Genomic DNA, 8,203 nt, shown 5'->3' with positions numbered 1-8,203 from the left:
TTAGTTGGTATGTCTTCTCCAAAGCTACCAGATCTGTTAGTTGGTATGTATTCTCCAAAGCTACCAGATATGTTAGTTGGTATGTATTCTCCAAAGCTACCAGATCTGTTAGTTGGTATGTATTCTCCAAAGCTACCAGATCTGTTAGTTGGTATGTATTCTCCAAAGCTACCAGATCTGTTAGTTGGTATGTATTCTCCAAAGCTACCAGATCTGTTACTTGGTATGTATTCTCCAAAGCTACCAGATCTGTTAGTTGGTATGTATTCTCCAAAGCTACCAGATCTGTTAGTTGGTATGTATTCTCCAAAGCTACCAGATCTGTTAGTTGGTATGTATTTTCCAAAGCTACCAGATCTGTTAGTTGGTATGTATTCTCCAAAGCTACCAGATCTGTTAGTTGGTATGTATTTTCCAAAGCTACCAGATCTGTTAGTTGGTATGTATTCTCCAAAGCTACCAGATCTGTTAGTTGGTATGTATTCTCCAAAGCTACCAGATCTGTTAGTTGGTATGTATTCTCCAAAGCTACCAGATCTGTTAGTTGGTATGTCTTCTCCAAAGCTACCAGATCTGTTAGTTGGTATGTATTCTCCAAAGCTACCAGATCTGTTAGTTGGTATGTATTCTCCAAAGCTACCAGATCTGTTAGTTGGTATGTCTTCTCCAAAGCTACCAGATCTGTTAGTTGGTATGTATTCTCCAAAGCTACCAGATCTGTTAGTTGGTATGTATTTTCCAAAGCTACCAGATCTGTTAGTTGGTATGTATTCTCCAAAGCTACCAGATCTGTTAGTTGGTATGTATTCTCCAAAGCTACCAGATCTGTTAGTTGGTATGTATTCTCCAAAGCTACCAGATCTGTTAGTTGGTATGTATTCTCCAAAGCTACCAGATCTGTTAGTTGGTATGTATTCTCCAAAGCTACCAGATCTGTTAGTTGGTATGTCTTCTCCAAAGCTACCAGATCTGTTAGTTGGTATGTATTCTCCAAAGCTACCAGATCTGTTAGTTGGTATGTATTCTCCAAAGCTACCAGATCTGTTAGTTGGTATGTATTCTCCAAAGCTACCAGATCTGTTAGTTGGTATGTATTCTCCAAAGCTACCAGATCTGTTAGTTGGTATGTATTCTCCAAAGCTACCAGATCTGTTAGTTGGTATGTATTCTCCAAAGCTACCAGATCTGTTAGTTGGTATGTATTCTCCAAAGCTACCAGATCTGTTAGTTGGTATGTATTTTCCAAAGCTACCAGATCTGTTAGTTGGTATGTATTCTCCAAAGCTACCAGATCTGTTAGTTGGTATGTCTTCTCCAAAGCTACCAGATCTGTTAGTTGGTATGTATTCTCCAAAGCTACCAGATCTGTTAGTTGGTATGTATTCTCCAAAGCTACCAGATCTGTTAGTTGGTATGTATTCTCCAAAGCTACCAGATCTGTTAGTTGGTATGTATTCTCCAAAGCTACCAGATCTGTTAGTTGGTATGTATTCTCCAAAGCTACCAGATCTGTTAGTTGGTATGTATTCTCCAAAGCTACCAGATCTGTTAGTTGGTATGTATTCTCCAAAGCTACCAGATCTGTTAGTTGGTATGTATTCGCCAAAGCTACCAGATCTGTTAGTTGGTATGTATTCTCCAAAGCTACCAGATCTGTTAGTTGGTATGTATTCTCCAAAGCTACCAGATCTGTTAGTTGGTATGTATTCTCCAAAGTTACCAGATCTGTTAGTTGGTATGTATTCTCCAAAGCTACCAGATCTGTTAGTTGGTATGTATTCTCCAAAGCTACCAGATCTGTTAGTTGGTATGTATTCTCCAAAGCTACCAGATCTGTTAGTTGGTATGTATTTTCCAAAGCTACCAGATCTGTTAGTTGGTATGTCTTCTCCAAAGCTACCAGATCTGTTAGTTGGTATGTATTCTCCAAAGCTACCAGATATGTTAGTTGGTATGTATTCTCCAAAGCTACCAGATCTGTTAGTTGGTATGTATTCTCCAAAGCTACCAGATCTGTTAGTTGGTATGTATTCTCCAAAGCTACCAGATCTGTTAGTTGGTATGTATTCTCCAAAGCTACCAGATCTGTTACTTGGTATGTATTCTCCAAAGCTACCAGATCTGTTAGTTGGTATGTATTCTCCAAAGCTACCAGATCTGTTAGTTGGTATGTATTCTCCAAAGCTACCAGATCTGTTAGTTGGTATGTATTTTCCAAAGCTACCAGATCTGTTAGTTGGTATGTATTCTCCAAAGCTACCAGATCTGTTAGTTGGTATGTATTTTCCAAAGCTACCAGATCTGTTAGTTGGTATGTATTCTCCAAAGCTACCAGATCTGTTAGTTGGTATGTATTCTCCAAAGCTACCAGATCTGTTAGTTGGTATGTATTCTCCAAAGCTACCAGATCTGTTAGTTGGTATGTCTTCTCCAAAGCTACCAGATCTGTTAGTTGGTATGTATTCTCCAAAGCTACCAGATCTGTTAGTTGGTATGTATTCTCCAAAGCTACCAGATCTGTTAGTTGGTATGTCTTCTCCAAAGCTACCAGATCTGTTAGTTGGTATGTATTCTCCAAAGCTACCAGATCTGTTAGTTGGTATGTATTTTCCAAAGCTACCAGATCTGTTAGTTGGTATGTATTCTCCAAAGCTACCAGATCTGTTAGTTGGTATGTATTCTCCAAAGCTACCAGATCTGTTAGTTGGTATGTATTCTCCAAAGCTACCAGATCTGTTAGTTGGTATGTATTCTCCAAAGCTACCAGATCTGTTAGTTGGTATGTATTCTCCAAAGCTACCAGATCTGTTAGTTGGTATGTATTTTCCAAAGCTACCAGATCTGTTAGTTGGTATGTATTCTCCAAAGCTACCAGATCTGTTAGTTGGTATGTATTCTCCAAAGCTACCAGATCTGTTAGTTGGTATGTATTCTCCAAAGCTACCAGATCTGTTAGTTGGTATGTATTCTCCAAAGCTACCAGATCTGTTAGTTGGTATGTATTCTCCAAAGCTACCAGATCTGTTAGTTGGTATGTATTCTCCAAAGCTACCAGATCTGTTAGTTGGTATGTATTCTCCAAAGCTACCAGATCTGTTAGTTGGTATGTATTCTCCAAAGCTACCAGATCTGTTAGTTGGTATGTATTCTCCAAAGCTACCAGATCTGTTAGTTGGTATGTATTCTCCAAAGCTACCAGATCTGTTAGTTGGTATGTGTTCTCCAAAGCTACCAGATCTGTTAGTTGGTATGTATTCTCCAAAGCTACCAGATCTGTTAGTTGGTATGTATTCTCCAAAGCTACCAGATCTGTTAGTTGGTATGTCTTCTCCAAAGCTACCAGATCTGTTAGTTGGTATGTATTCTCCAAAGCTACCAGATCTGTTAGTTGGTATGTATTCTCCAAAGCTACCAGATCTGTTAGTTGGTATGTATTCTCCAAAGCTACCAGATCTGTTAGTTGGTATGTATTCTCCAAAGCTACCAGATCTGTTAGTTGGTATGTATTCTCCAAAGCTACCAGATCTGTTAGTTGGTATGTATTCTCCAAAGCTACCAGATCTGTTAGTTGGTATGTATTCTCCAAAGCTACCAGATCTGTTAGTTGGTATGTATTCTCCAAAGCTACCAGATCTGTTAGTTGGTATGTCTTCTCCAAAGCTACCAGATCTGTTAGTTGGTATGTATTCTCCAAAGCTACCAGATCTGTTAGTTGGTATGTATTCTCCAAAGCTACCAGATCTGTTAGTTGGTATGTATTCTCCAAAGCTACCAGATCTGTTAGTTGTATTTTCTGCAAAGAGGTCTACTATTTTGTGCCTGTCTTTAGCTTCAGGTGGGGAGAATATTTTAAAGTCCTTGAAATTATGAAACATGTGGAAATTATTTTCCAAAATTGTGAACATTTGCGTCAATGGGCCTTTCTGTGTTCAAGACAGAACATGGGCCTAAAGGCAAGAAGGTTGATATATCATGGAAGAGAAAACATACAAAACCTGGAAGGCGCTGGAGATCAAAGGGGGAAGAGACAGTGTCTGAACCGGCCACATCTTGATGATGGGGATTTAGAGATGGATGGAGGTGTTGGTTTACAATAGATAATTCCCAAGGGCTTTTTCTCTAAGAAAAGGAATTACTTATAAAACATGTATATGTAGGATTGTTCAATAATAACGTGTAATATGTATGCATTTAGGTACTAAAGATTAACCTCTATGGGCTAGGTGGGACGCTTGCCAGCCTGTGGCGCGATTTTCAAAACCTTAAAAATCCTATTACTTCAATTTCTCAAACATATGACTATTTTACAGCTATTTAAAGACAAGACTCTCGTTAATCTAACCACACTGTCCGATTTCAAAAAGGCTTTACAACGAAAGCAAAACATTAGATTATGTCAGCAGAGTACCAAGCCAGAAATAATCAGACACCCATTTTTCAAGCCAGCATATAATGTCACCAAAACCCAGAAGACAGCTAAATGCAGCACTCACCTTTGATGATCTTCATCAGATGACAACCCTAGGACATTATGTTATACAATACATGCATGTTTTGTTCAATCAAGTTCATATTTATATCAAAAACCAGCTTTTTACATTAGCATGTGACGTTCAGAACTAGCATACCCCCCGCAAACTTCCGGGGAATTCGCTAACATTTTACTAAATTACTCACGATAAACGTTCACAAAAAGCATAACAATTATTTTAAGAATTATAGATACAGACCTCCTCTATGCACTCGATATGTCCGATTTTAAAATAGCTTTTTGGTGAAAGCACATTTTGCAATATTCTAAGTACATAGCCCAGGCATCACGGGCTCGCTATTTAGACACCCGGCAAGTTTAGCACTCACCATAATCATATTTACTATTATAAAAGTTTGATTACCTTTTGTTGTCTTCGTCAGAATGCACACCCAGGACTGCTACTTCAATAACAAATGTTGGTTTGGTCCAAAATAATCCATCGTTATATCTGAATAGCAGCGTTTTGTTCGTGTGTTCCAGACACTATCCGAAATAGTAAAGAAGTGTCGCGCGCATGGCGCAATTCGTGACAATAAAATTCTAAATATTCCATTACCGTATTTCGAAGCATGTCAACCGCTGTTTAAAACCTGTTAGGGCTAGGGGGCAGCATTGACACGGCTGGATAAAAAACATACCCGATTTAATCTGGTTACCACTCCTACTCAGTAACTAGAATATGCATATACTTATTACATATGGATAGAAAACACCCTAAATTTTCTAAAACTGTTTGAATGGTGTCTGTGAGTATAACAGAACTCAAATGGCAGGTCAAAACCTGAGAGATTCCTTTACAGGAAGTGGCCTGTCTGACCATTTCTGGAACTTCTTTGCCATCTCTATCATTTACTAAGGATCTCTGCTCTAACGTGACACTTCCCACGTCGTCCATAGGCTCTCATAGCCCGGGAAAAAAGAGAATGTCGTCATTCCAGCCCCAGGCTGAAACACATTATCGCCTTTCTCAAGTGGCCCATCAAGAGACACTAGCTTATGCGCGTGACCCCGACCGCCCCCGCCTTTGGGATTTTTTCCTCTGTTTGCCGAAAAGGAGATTCCCTGTCGGAATTTTATCGCTTTTCTACGAGAAAAATGACGTAAAAATTGATTTTAAACAGCGGTTGACATGCTTCGACGTACGGCAATTGAATACTTTGAATTTTATTGTCAGGAATTGCGCCAAGCGCGCGACACTTCTTTACTATTTCGGATAGTGTCTGGAACGCACGAACAAAACGCCGCTATTCGGATATAACGATGGATTATTTTGGACCAAACCAACATTTGTTATTGAAGTAGACGTCCTGGGTGTGCATTCTGACGAAGACAACAAAAGGTAATGACATTTTTATAATAGTAAATATGATTATGGTGAGTGCTAAACTTGCCGGGTGTCTAAATAGCGAGCCCGTGATGCCTGGGCTATATACTTAGAATATTGCAAAATGTGCTTTCACCAAAAAGCTATTTTAAAATCGGACATATCGAGTGCATAGAGGAGGTCTGTATCTATAATTCTTAAAATAATTGTTATGCTTTTTGTGAACGTTTATCGTGAGTAATTTAGTAAAATGTTAGCGAATTCCCCGTAAGTTTGCGGGGGGTATGCTAGTTCTGAACGTCACATGCTAATGTAAAAAGCTGGTTTTTGATATAAATATGAACTTGATTGAACAAAACATGCATGTATTGTATAACATAATGTCCTAGGGTTGTCATCTGATGAAGATCATCAAAGGTTAGTGTTGCATTTAGCTGTCTTCTGGGTTTTGGTGACATTATATGCTGGCTTGAAAAATGGGTGTCTGATTATTTCTGGTTTGGTACTCTGCTGACATAATCTAATGTTTTGCTTTCGTTGTAAAGCCTTTTTGAAATCGGACAGTGTGGTTAGATTAACGAGAGTCTTATCTTTAAATGGCTGTAAAATAGTCATATGTTTGAGAAATTGAAGTAATAGGATTTTGAAGATTTTGAAAATCGCGCCACAGGCTGGCAGTGGATGTTACGTAGGTGGGACGAATTCGTCCCGCCGGTCCCATAGAGGTTAAAATCAATTTTTACGACATTTTTCTCGTAGAAAAGCGATAATATTCCGACAGGGAATCTCCTTTTCGGCAAACAGAGGAAAAAATCCCAAAGGCGGGGGCGGTCGGGGTCACGCGCATAAGCCCAGTGTCCCTTGATCGGCCACTTGAGAAAGGCGATAATGTGTTTCAGCCTGGGGCTGGAATGACGACATTCTGTTTTTTCCCGGGCTCTGAGCGCCTATGGACGACGTGGGAAGTGTCACGTTAGAGCAGAGATCCTTAGTAAATGATAGAGATGGAAAAGAAGTTCAAGAAATGGTCAGACAGGCCACTTCCTGTAAAGGAATCTCTCAAGTTTTGACCTGCCATTTGAGTTCTGTTATACTCACAGACACCATTCAAACAGTTTTAGAAAATTTAGGGTGTTTTCTATCCATATGTAATAAGTATATGCATATTCTAGTTACTGGGTAGGAGTGGTAACCAGATTAAATCGGGTATGTTTTTTATCCAGCCGTGTCAATACTGCCCCCTAGCCCTAACAGGTTAAAAAAAAAGTAATTTACATAGCCTGATATTTCATGTCTCTCTCTCCGTGTGAGTGTGTGTATGTTTGTGTATATGTGGCTGTTGTTGCGGCCAAGGACCTCATGACCTCTGAACCTCCAAAAGACTTCCCAGCATAAACAAATGGGGGGTCAGAAAAAAATTTAAACCAAAAAAATGTCAGAATTGTTTCTCAGGAAGTGTCATGATGTGGTTGTTGCAATCAATCAGACCATCCTCTTAAACAAAGAGGATACCTGTCCCCTACTCCCCTATAACCAGAGAGTCCTTACATTTTCTCATTTAGGACACAGTAGCTTTGCAGCTCTGAAGACAGAACAGCTAAAAGATGATCACGGAATCCTTTATCCCCCCATGGAGAGTTCTGAAGGTGAGTTGAAATTACAATATAATGAATGCTTTTTATATCTAAATATGTCTGTTTATAAATACGTATATATTGTATATTATAAAGGAATGTTTTTTAATAAGGTGTTAAATATATTTATATATATTAAATGAGAGGAGGGGTTAATGATACATGTTTAATTTATGTGTTAAACCAGAATGGACTAGGACCTACATAGGTATTTATGTGTTAAACCAGATTGGACTAGGGTCACATAGGTATTTATGTGTTAAACCAGAATGGACTAGGGTCACATAGGTATTTATGTGTTAAACCAGAATGGACTAGGGTCTACATAGGTGTTTATGTGTTAAACCAGAATGGACTAGGACCTACATAGGTATTTATGTGTTAAACCAGATTGGACTAGGGTCACATAGGTATTTATGTGTTAAACCAGAATGGACTAGGGTCTACATAGGTATTTATGTGTTAAACCAGAATGGATTAGGGTCTACATAGGGGATTATCCCAACGATTTGGATAAAGCATATTTATCAGACGGTTAAATAGCCCTCACTAACTCAGAGAGGCTGGTGCCACCTAGTGGATCAATTGCACCACCTAGTGGATCAATGGCAGCACCTAGTGGATCAATGGCACCACCTAGTGGATCAATGGCACCACCTAGTGGATCAATGGCACCAGCTAGTGGATGTTCAGTTACATAACCAAACATTA

The sequence above is a fragment of the Salmo salar genome, chromosome 01 (genome assembly GCF_965601325.2).
Source record: "Salmo salar chromosome 01, fSalSal1, whole genome shotgun sequence".
Taxonomy (NCBI): domain Eukaryota; kingdom Metazoa; phylum Chordata; class Actinopteri; order Salmoniformes; family Salmonidae; genus Salmo; species Salmo salar.
Note: the sequence above shows the minus strand (reverse complement) of the source record.